Here is a 7,406-nt window from a genome sequence, read left to right on the forward strand (position 1 = left end):
TACACCCAGGCACAGCAGTGCAGCAAAGAGACAGTTTACACCTTCCCACACAGCTGAGATCATGTCTGCTGTGTCCTCTGCACCAGCTATATTGGGAAACAGCTTGGGGCATCCCTGAATTCCTTCTTTTTGTCTGGACGCCACGTCATGTGTGTTGGAGCCACCAAATCACTGGCAGGCCAGGGCTAAATAGCAAGCTTTAGGCTAGACACCTGCACTTGTCAGTAGGAAGATTTCCATCAGCTCCTTGGACTTCAGTTTCCAGTTTGAGAAAATACTTAAACCTGAATGAACATAGCTCTAAGCAGGGATTCACTTATTTGCCTTACTGTTACATACAGTTTGTTTTGTCATCTTACTCATGTTTTAAAGCCAGAGTTGTGCCAAAGCATCTTTCTGACAATGGTCCTTTATGCTGCCAATTCTGAAGGGTTTTATAAGTTTAAAATGGTAATAATATAACCTCATTCTCTCCTAAGTATAAAATAGCTATTTTCAAACAGCTATAGGAAACTGTAGCTATTTGTTTTCTTATAATTTAATGTTAGTTCCATTGTCAACCTGAGCACATGTACAGATGCTGCTGTCATTTGAGGGTTGCTTAATTTATTTACCAATAATAGTGAACAGAGAATTTCCAGTCTAAAAATATAGTGAGGCTTCCATCTGAGAAAAACATGCAATCAGAAGTATAGTATCCCAGTGGGATTTTTTTTCTATATCTTTTTGAGATGAAAAGCCTTCTTATATAGACAATAGATTCCTCATCTGTACAACTACACTTCACTGTAAATCCTTGAAACAGCCTTATTGAATTCATTAGAAAAAACTCGATACATAAACCCTGGCCACTGCTACCTTTGACTGCAGTGTAGGCAGAGCTCAAGAGATTTTATAAAAGCATCAGGTGAGACTGTTTCGTGCAAAACACTAAGCAAGTGTTTAAAAAAGATTGGAAAGGAGGATCATTAAAGTCTTAAAAAATCATTCTTAGCTTGCAGTAGATACATGGGTCTCATAAGGTATTTCTGGCAATTTTCCATCTTTCCAGGGTCTTTTATAATGCATAACTGGAGAGGCACAGCAGTGTTGTGGCATCCAGTGGCTCAGAAGAAAAGGAGCATGTGGATGGCCAGACGTCATTTATTTCCTTAGTGTCAGTTAATGACAAAAAAGGTTATTTTAGTTGTATGGTTTATTTTGTTGAAATGTAATTATTATTGTACTTATTTCCAAAGTTACTGGTTAATTATAATTCTGAGATCTCTGCTTTGGCACTTTCAGAGATGTACAAGCTGTGGGAAATATTTCATAGTATTAATATATTTCCACAACCCTCAGTCATTTGCCTAATGTTCCCAGAATGCAAAAAAGTAACAGCCTTTAACAAGAAGGCATGGCTGGCTCCATAAAACAGCTGATCTGCATCAAAAAGGCATTTTGCTCAATCTGATTTCACTGCAAGAAGCAAACAACTTAAAAGGAGCACGAAACAACATAAATGTTGGATCCTAGCTTCATTACATCATTGCACAATTCCCTTAACCCTCTGTTTTCCTGGGGGATGAGGGAGAATATTGGCCATCCCACTGTTGCTAGACTGTTGAATGCCATTCCAAGGAAAACTGGAAAGGCTTCCTTGATTCTTTTCAGGCAAATTGTGCATCTGAGTTCAGTGGGAAAATTATCCTTGATTTCTGCAGAAGCAGGGTGCAGATGCACATAGGCTTCATTTGGATATTGCTAAGAGGAATAGGTTGACTACAATGTTGCTGTCTGCTACTTGGACCCTGATTTTAGACCTTTGCCTGTGTCCACAGTGGATGAACAGGGTTAGCAGCAACAAGAGTTGTTGCCCTTGGTTCTTTAGTGCCTGCACTCACTTTGTGATGAAGGAAAAGGCAAGTTTTTCGTTGGACTGCACTGGACACTCAACATTACAAACAAACTTGCAAGATGGAAGCTTGCAGCTGTGTGGTCCTGGCAGAGGTGACACATTCCTGATGAGTCACCTCCATTGGAAAGGGGTGTGCTCTATTCAGAGGGGTTCAGCCTCTTCAGAGGTTAAAGTGGTGACAGCTTAAACCTAAATGCTCGGCAGCATTGAAGCTGCCCAGGAAGGTCACTCAACTTTTTCTTCCCTCTTTTTACCTTTTTAAAGAGGAAAGTGTCATATATGGGAGGTGGAAGAACTGAAATTATATCTGTCAACAGAGAAATAGTGCAGAAACTGTGAGGTTGAGGAGAATCGTCCTTGCTCACTGACTTCACAGGGACTGTGGTGCTCTGTAGCAGGTGAAGATTAACCTACAAAACTCCTGAGAAACTTGCTGAGTCTTCTCTCACACCACCCCCAAAATAGAAAAGAAGGTCTGCAGCTCAAAGAGAATGCTGAGCACCAGAAAGCCGAGTGCTTCCTGTGTGAGATTAAGGAAATCTTGCCCTTGCCTCTCACCCTGGGGGAACTACTTTATGGCCCTTATTTTGGTATTAGTTGTGAATGTATCAGATGCTTTTAGAAGCATCCTTTTCACCTTAGCTTCTCAAAAACTCTATGTAACTCTTTAATTGAAGGTGGGGGGATATTAATCTTTTTAAATCCAGCTTTGATGTTTTTTGTGACTGTTTATTGAAAATTAAGACATTTGATCTGTTTACGTGTGTAAGAAATGTTTATGCAGCTTGTACACGCAGCTGTAGGATGGGAGTAGTACTGAAAGTCCCACACTGTTATGAGTGAAGATGTTTGGATACATCTGGGAGAATATAAGCAAGTAGGTCAGTGGATTATGACTTAATGATTTGGAGCAGAGGCAGAGTTTGGGAGAGTAGTGGCAAGGCATCGCTGGAGGAAAAGTAACAAATGGAAAATCTGAATGATGACTTGGGCTACAAATATCAATGGAGAAAGCTGAACAAAATTAAGTGTATGCAGATGGGACAATACAGTCATGTTTAACACATCCAGCACGTGGCTCTACCTTGGGAGAAACAGCCCTTGAGTGCATGTCAGTGTTTTCCCTGCGGTGTGAATACCTGGCAACAGACCAGCACATGGGGGATGTCTCTAAACTTTCCCCTCAGGCTCTTCCAGTTCTAACTAATTGCTAATATAATAGCAAGGGTGATAACAAAGTGTTTATATATTTCTGTAAATATTGAAATACTCAAGATTCTGTTGTGCTTGGCACAGAGGTGCATTTCACCAGCAACGTGATTGGACCTTTGGATTAGTTGACAGACAGCATATAATGGAGAAAGCTGCTGCTGTGTTACACTCTCTTAAGACCATATCCATCTTAGTCCACCTGAAAACATCCCTCTTTGACAAAGCAGAGTTCCTGGGTCAGAGAATTTAAAAAAATATATTAGTCATATGCCAACACAACATAATACAGGGTCTTTTAAAGAAAGCACCTGGAGTTGTGCCTGCTTTTGAATGATCTACTTGCTTGGGTTAGTGCATGCTGGTCGCTGCTTACCTTCTGCTAACAGGTTCTTGAACTGAGGTTAGTGGTGAGCAGACCAGCAGAAAAAAATTATATCAACTATGCCAGGATGGCATGGCTCACACTGGAAGGGAGGGAGCGGGTAAAAATATTTGGCTGTTGCATGTTGAATTTCTAGTTATTAGTTGACTGGAGCACTTTTGCAAAGCACAGCCCATAGGTTTTCATACTAGCTCAGGGTCTGGCCTCACTTTTGTGGGGAATATTATACTTGCACACCTACCAGAAGCTTCGTTCTTTTTAAGGCAGGATAGGACCAAAAGGAGGGCCTGAAATAAATATGTTTCCCTCAGTCTTTGAAATACATCGTGTGTATGGCACATACGTTTTGTTTTGCACCAGTGGTGTTTCAACACTAAACAGTGATCAAGGTTTTGGTTCTTTCTGATCCTGCTTACTGAGCAACCACTCCTAAGAGGTTGTAGCTGCTGGCAAGGGGAGCCATTAGAGTTTGATATGGGATGGAGCAGGCAACAAGAAGGGGAAAATGCAGGTTGAGTCAGGAGAAGTGTCATCAGTAAGGTCTGGTGGGTGCTCAGGTGACTGACACATCTCCCTGCAGGGTGCAGGATGGTACTGCAAAAGGTCTCAGGCAGCAAAGGCAAGTGTTTCTTCCTTCTCTGAAACCTCTAATGAAGACAGCCTGAGCTCTTGTGCTCGCTGCACTGCTTCAGTCAGCTTAGTTACTGCAGCCACAGATAAGTCCCTGCAAAAGCACCAAAGGATTGTCCCTTCTAAGAGGACTTATTTGGCATTGTTTCCAGCAACTGCTTCTTGGCCACTGTAATAATGAGGACTTGGCTCAGGGGTGGCTGAGATGAAGAGGCACTTGCAGGACTTGGGCTGTGAGCAAGGGTCTGGTCTGTGTTAGTTTTTGTGGTGCTGATGGCTCTTGGCCTTTCCCATTGGGACTGATAAATACTGGTGGGAACACCTATGGGTGCAGCAGGCTGTTTTCATCCCCATAATATCTCCATTGAGTTCAAGTTGTTTGGAGGCTGTGACCTTGACAGCATAACTCATATAGCATTGCTGGACTGCCTTCCAAAGGGAAAGTCATTGTCCATCCCTGTATTGTCACAGCAAAGAATTGCAGGATGAGAACAAGGGTTGAAGCTCTGAGTAAAACAACCCAGGGAGACTCAGCTGCTCACCTCTCCTCCTGCAGCACATGTGTGTACTTCCCTAAACTTCCCTGCTGCCTGATTTCGCTTCTTCAAAATATCAACCAGTTTTTAGTGCCAGGGAACCTAATCATCTATTTATTAAAATGAGGCAGCCAATAAGTTTGTGTGGGGCAGTGTTCAGGCAGTGCACATTGATCATGCTGATTTAGGACAGTGCTGCCAGTGCAGCCTTTCCGGAGACAAATTCTGTGCAGCTAATTGCATTATAAATTCCGTTAAACCATTTTCATCATCTATTTCCCTAAGATATAAGCCCTCCATCAAAAATAAAACCAAAAAGAGCAAAGGAGCAGTTGTGTTTTTTTTTTTTTTTTTTTCCTAATTAAATGTTATATGAAAGTAAGACAAGAGAGAGAGGAAAAAATGCAAATCATGTTAAATAAATGCTACGTCTACTGAAGGGGTTACTTTTTTAAACACTGTGGGACATGTTGAAATTCATACAGATTTTCCAACTGAAAGCCTAAAAAGTAGAGTCCTGAGGTCTTTGTCCTCAGATCAAGACTGTTGTGAGCCATCTCAGGTCAGGATGTTGATGTCACCAAATTTCAGAGGTGGTAATCCTGTCATGTCATGAATCTTGGCTGTCCTAAAAAGCAACCTAGATAAGGCCTGGGTGCTGGACGGCCTTCAAGAGAGCCCAGGGAATGTGGCAGTGGGAATCAGCTTCTTCCTCCTGCCCTGGTGGACTGTGGCTGTGGGGTTATACTGCCTGCAGTGAGTATTCTGGGCTGGAGACACCGATGGGAAACGGCAGTCATCAGGTACTGCTGGCATGAGCGCCGGTGGTGTTCACCAGAGGGCAGTTCCCTCAGACACTCAGTGGCAGTACTTAGCAAAGTGCATTTTTACAGGGGATCTTGACTGTTTTTATCAAGCTGGGTCAGAAGACACGGAAGCACAGAGCAGTTAATTGGATTTCCCAGGGAAGCATAGCAAGCGGTAGAGGACTGAGCCTGGCTTCCTTGTTCCCCAGCCTCCAGCACAAAGCAGCAGACTGTTGCCCACACTATTTTATATTACTTTGGGTGACTGGGAACAAAGCATGACATTTATTTTACTCCTGTCATACTGAAGGGCGAAAATTCTCATTCCTTGGAAATATTTGTCACTATGAGCGTGCCTATACAAATTCTCTCCTTGGTGCCTACAAGCGATGTGCTTTGAGCTCATTTTAGAGACTCCAGGCAGGGAGAGATCGCATCCAGACCAGGAGGAGGCTGGGTCATCTCTGGTTTTCAGGTATGGGATGTTTCAAGTAGTGCCCATTTCCAAAAAATGTTATTTGGTAGTTCAGAAATTGGGAAATGTCTTTGCAGGGTACTTCTGCCATAGGAAAGCCTTTCCTGCTAATATCTTGTATGAAACGGGGAGTCCCAGCTCCCAGGGTAACTGTAGCTGTCAGTCTGCTACTGGCTTAGAAGAAAGTGTTTTCTTTTCTTCCTCCTCCTCTCCCCCTCCCCATGCAATAAAATTACTTGATTACAAAGAAATTGGGAGATAAGTGTACTGCCTGTGTTTTTGTCTTCGAGCCTAGGGGTAGCTCTGGCCCTTTCAGCAGTCACAGCTGAGATGTGCCTAAGCCCTGATGTGGAACAGGCATGTCCACAAGGTGAGACCCCACTTACTAACTGTAGCCTCCTAAAAGTTGGGCACCCACTGCTGCTGGGGCTGGCAGGGGACAGGGGCTTCCCCAGAAGGCAATTTTTTTTCTTCAGCTGCCTTCATGCAGCAAGGAGACTTCTCCTCACCTTGCTGATGGAGCCACAGTGCCTGAAGTTTAGGTGGCTGAAGTTAGTTGAGTTGAGTAAAGCTAATGGAGCTGAGTATTTCATGGACTTGAGCATTAGTTAATTAATTTTCATTTTGCCCTGAACTCGGTCAGGTGTGAGGTGCTTGCCTCAAAGAGGAATTGAGGTAAAGTGGTTTCCACAGGAACATCAGGTTGTGGCAGAACAACCGTAAGGTTCCAAGACCAATTGCCTCGTTAGACTTCTTCACCTCTCTGGTCCACACAGGAGAGACGCTCATACCCTCTATAAATGTGTAGTGCCCCTGTCATGAGGCTGCTGTAAGCAAACACACCTTGTGTTGACTTGCAGATCAAAGGAGTGATTTCCCTGCATGCCCACCATTAAAGGTGCGTGTAGGAGTGACATGGGCCAGAGCTATGTATAAGAAATTTAAGCCAGGGATTAGTTAAAATAAAACTGTCGTAAAAATTCCTTGCCCAAATCCACAGAAATCAGATTATGATAAAGATGCAGGAGGAAGTTCTATAAAATTATTGCACACACACACCCTGCCCCAACTGAGGTTTTACCCTTGTGCCTAGATAACAGCTGGTGTGGCAATGGGCTTTGATCTGGGGGGAGGGGGAGAGCTGCTGGCTGGTGGGAAGAGTAATAGTAATTCTTGAAAGAAGCAAAGAAGGGGGGGGAAGAAGGGAGGGAGAAAAAACCCTCTTCTAAATTTTTATGTTAAAAGGGGCATTTGTGGTTCTCATTTTTTTTTGTGTTATTGTTAGCAACAGTTGTTACATTGTTGTTAATTTTTTTAAGTCATTTTAGTTTTTCCAAAAGTGACCATGATTTGTTACTTATACTGTAGCTTACAGAAGTGACACACTTAATATCGGGGGGTCCAAACCTGGATATCTACCAATGGAGATGGAGATCAGGTAAATGCACACCTGCTCTTCCGAAGAGAC

General features: G+C 43.0%; 1 protein-coding gene across 1 annotated transcript in view; it reads left to right on the forward strand.

Annotated features, from left to right (window-relative positions):
• The window catches only part of LOC103775807 (semaphorin-5B-like), a gene marked incomplete at its 5' end in the record, with an annotated part of 28,882 nt that overhangs the window by 20,874 nt on the left and 602 nt on the right, over window positions 1–7,406 (forward strand). The gene's annotated exons all lie outside the window — the stretch shown is intronic.

This window comes from Merops nubicus, unplaced genomic scaffold (assembly GCF_000691845.1).
Source record: "Merops nubicus isolate BGI_N331 unplaced genomic scaffold, ASM69184v1 scaffold47616, whole genome shotgun sequence".
Taxonomy (NCBI): Eukaryota; Metazoa; Chordata; class Aves; order Coraciiformes; family Meropidae; genus Merops; species Merops nubicus.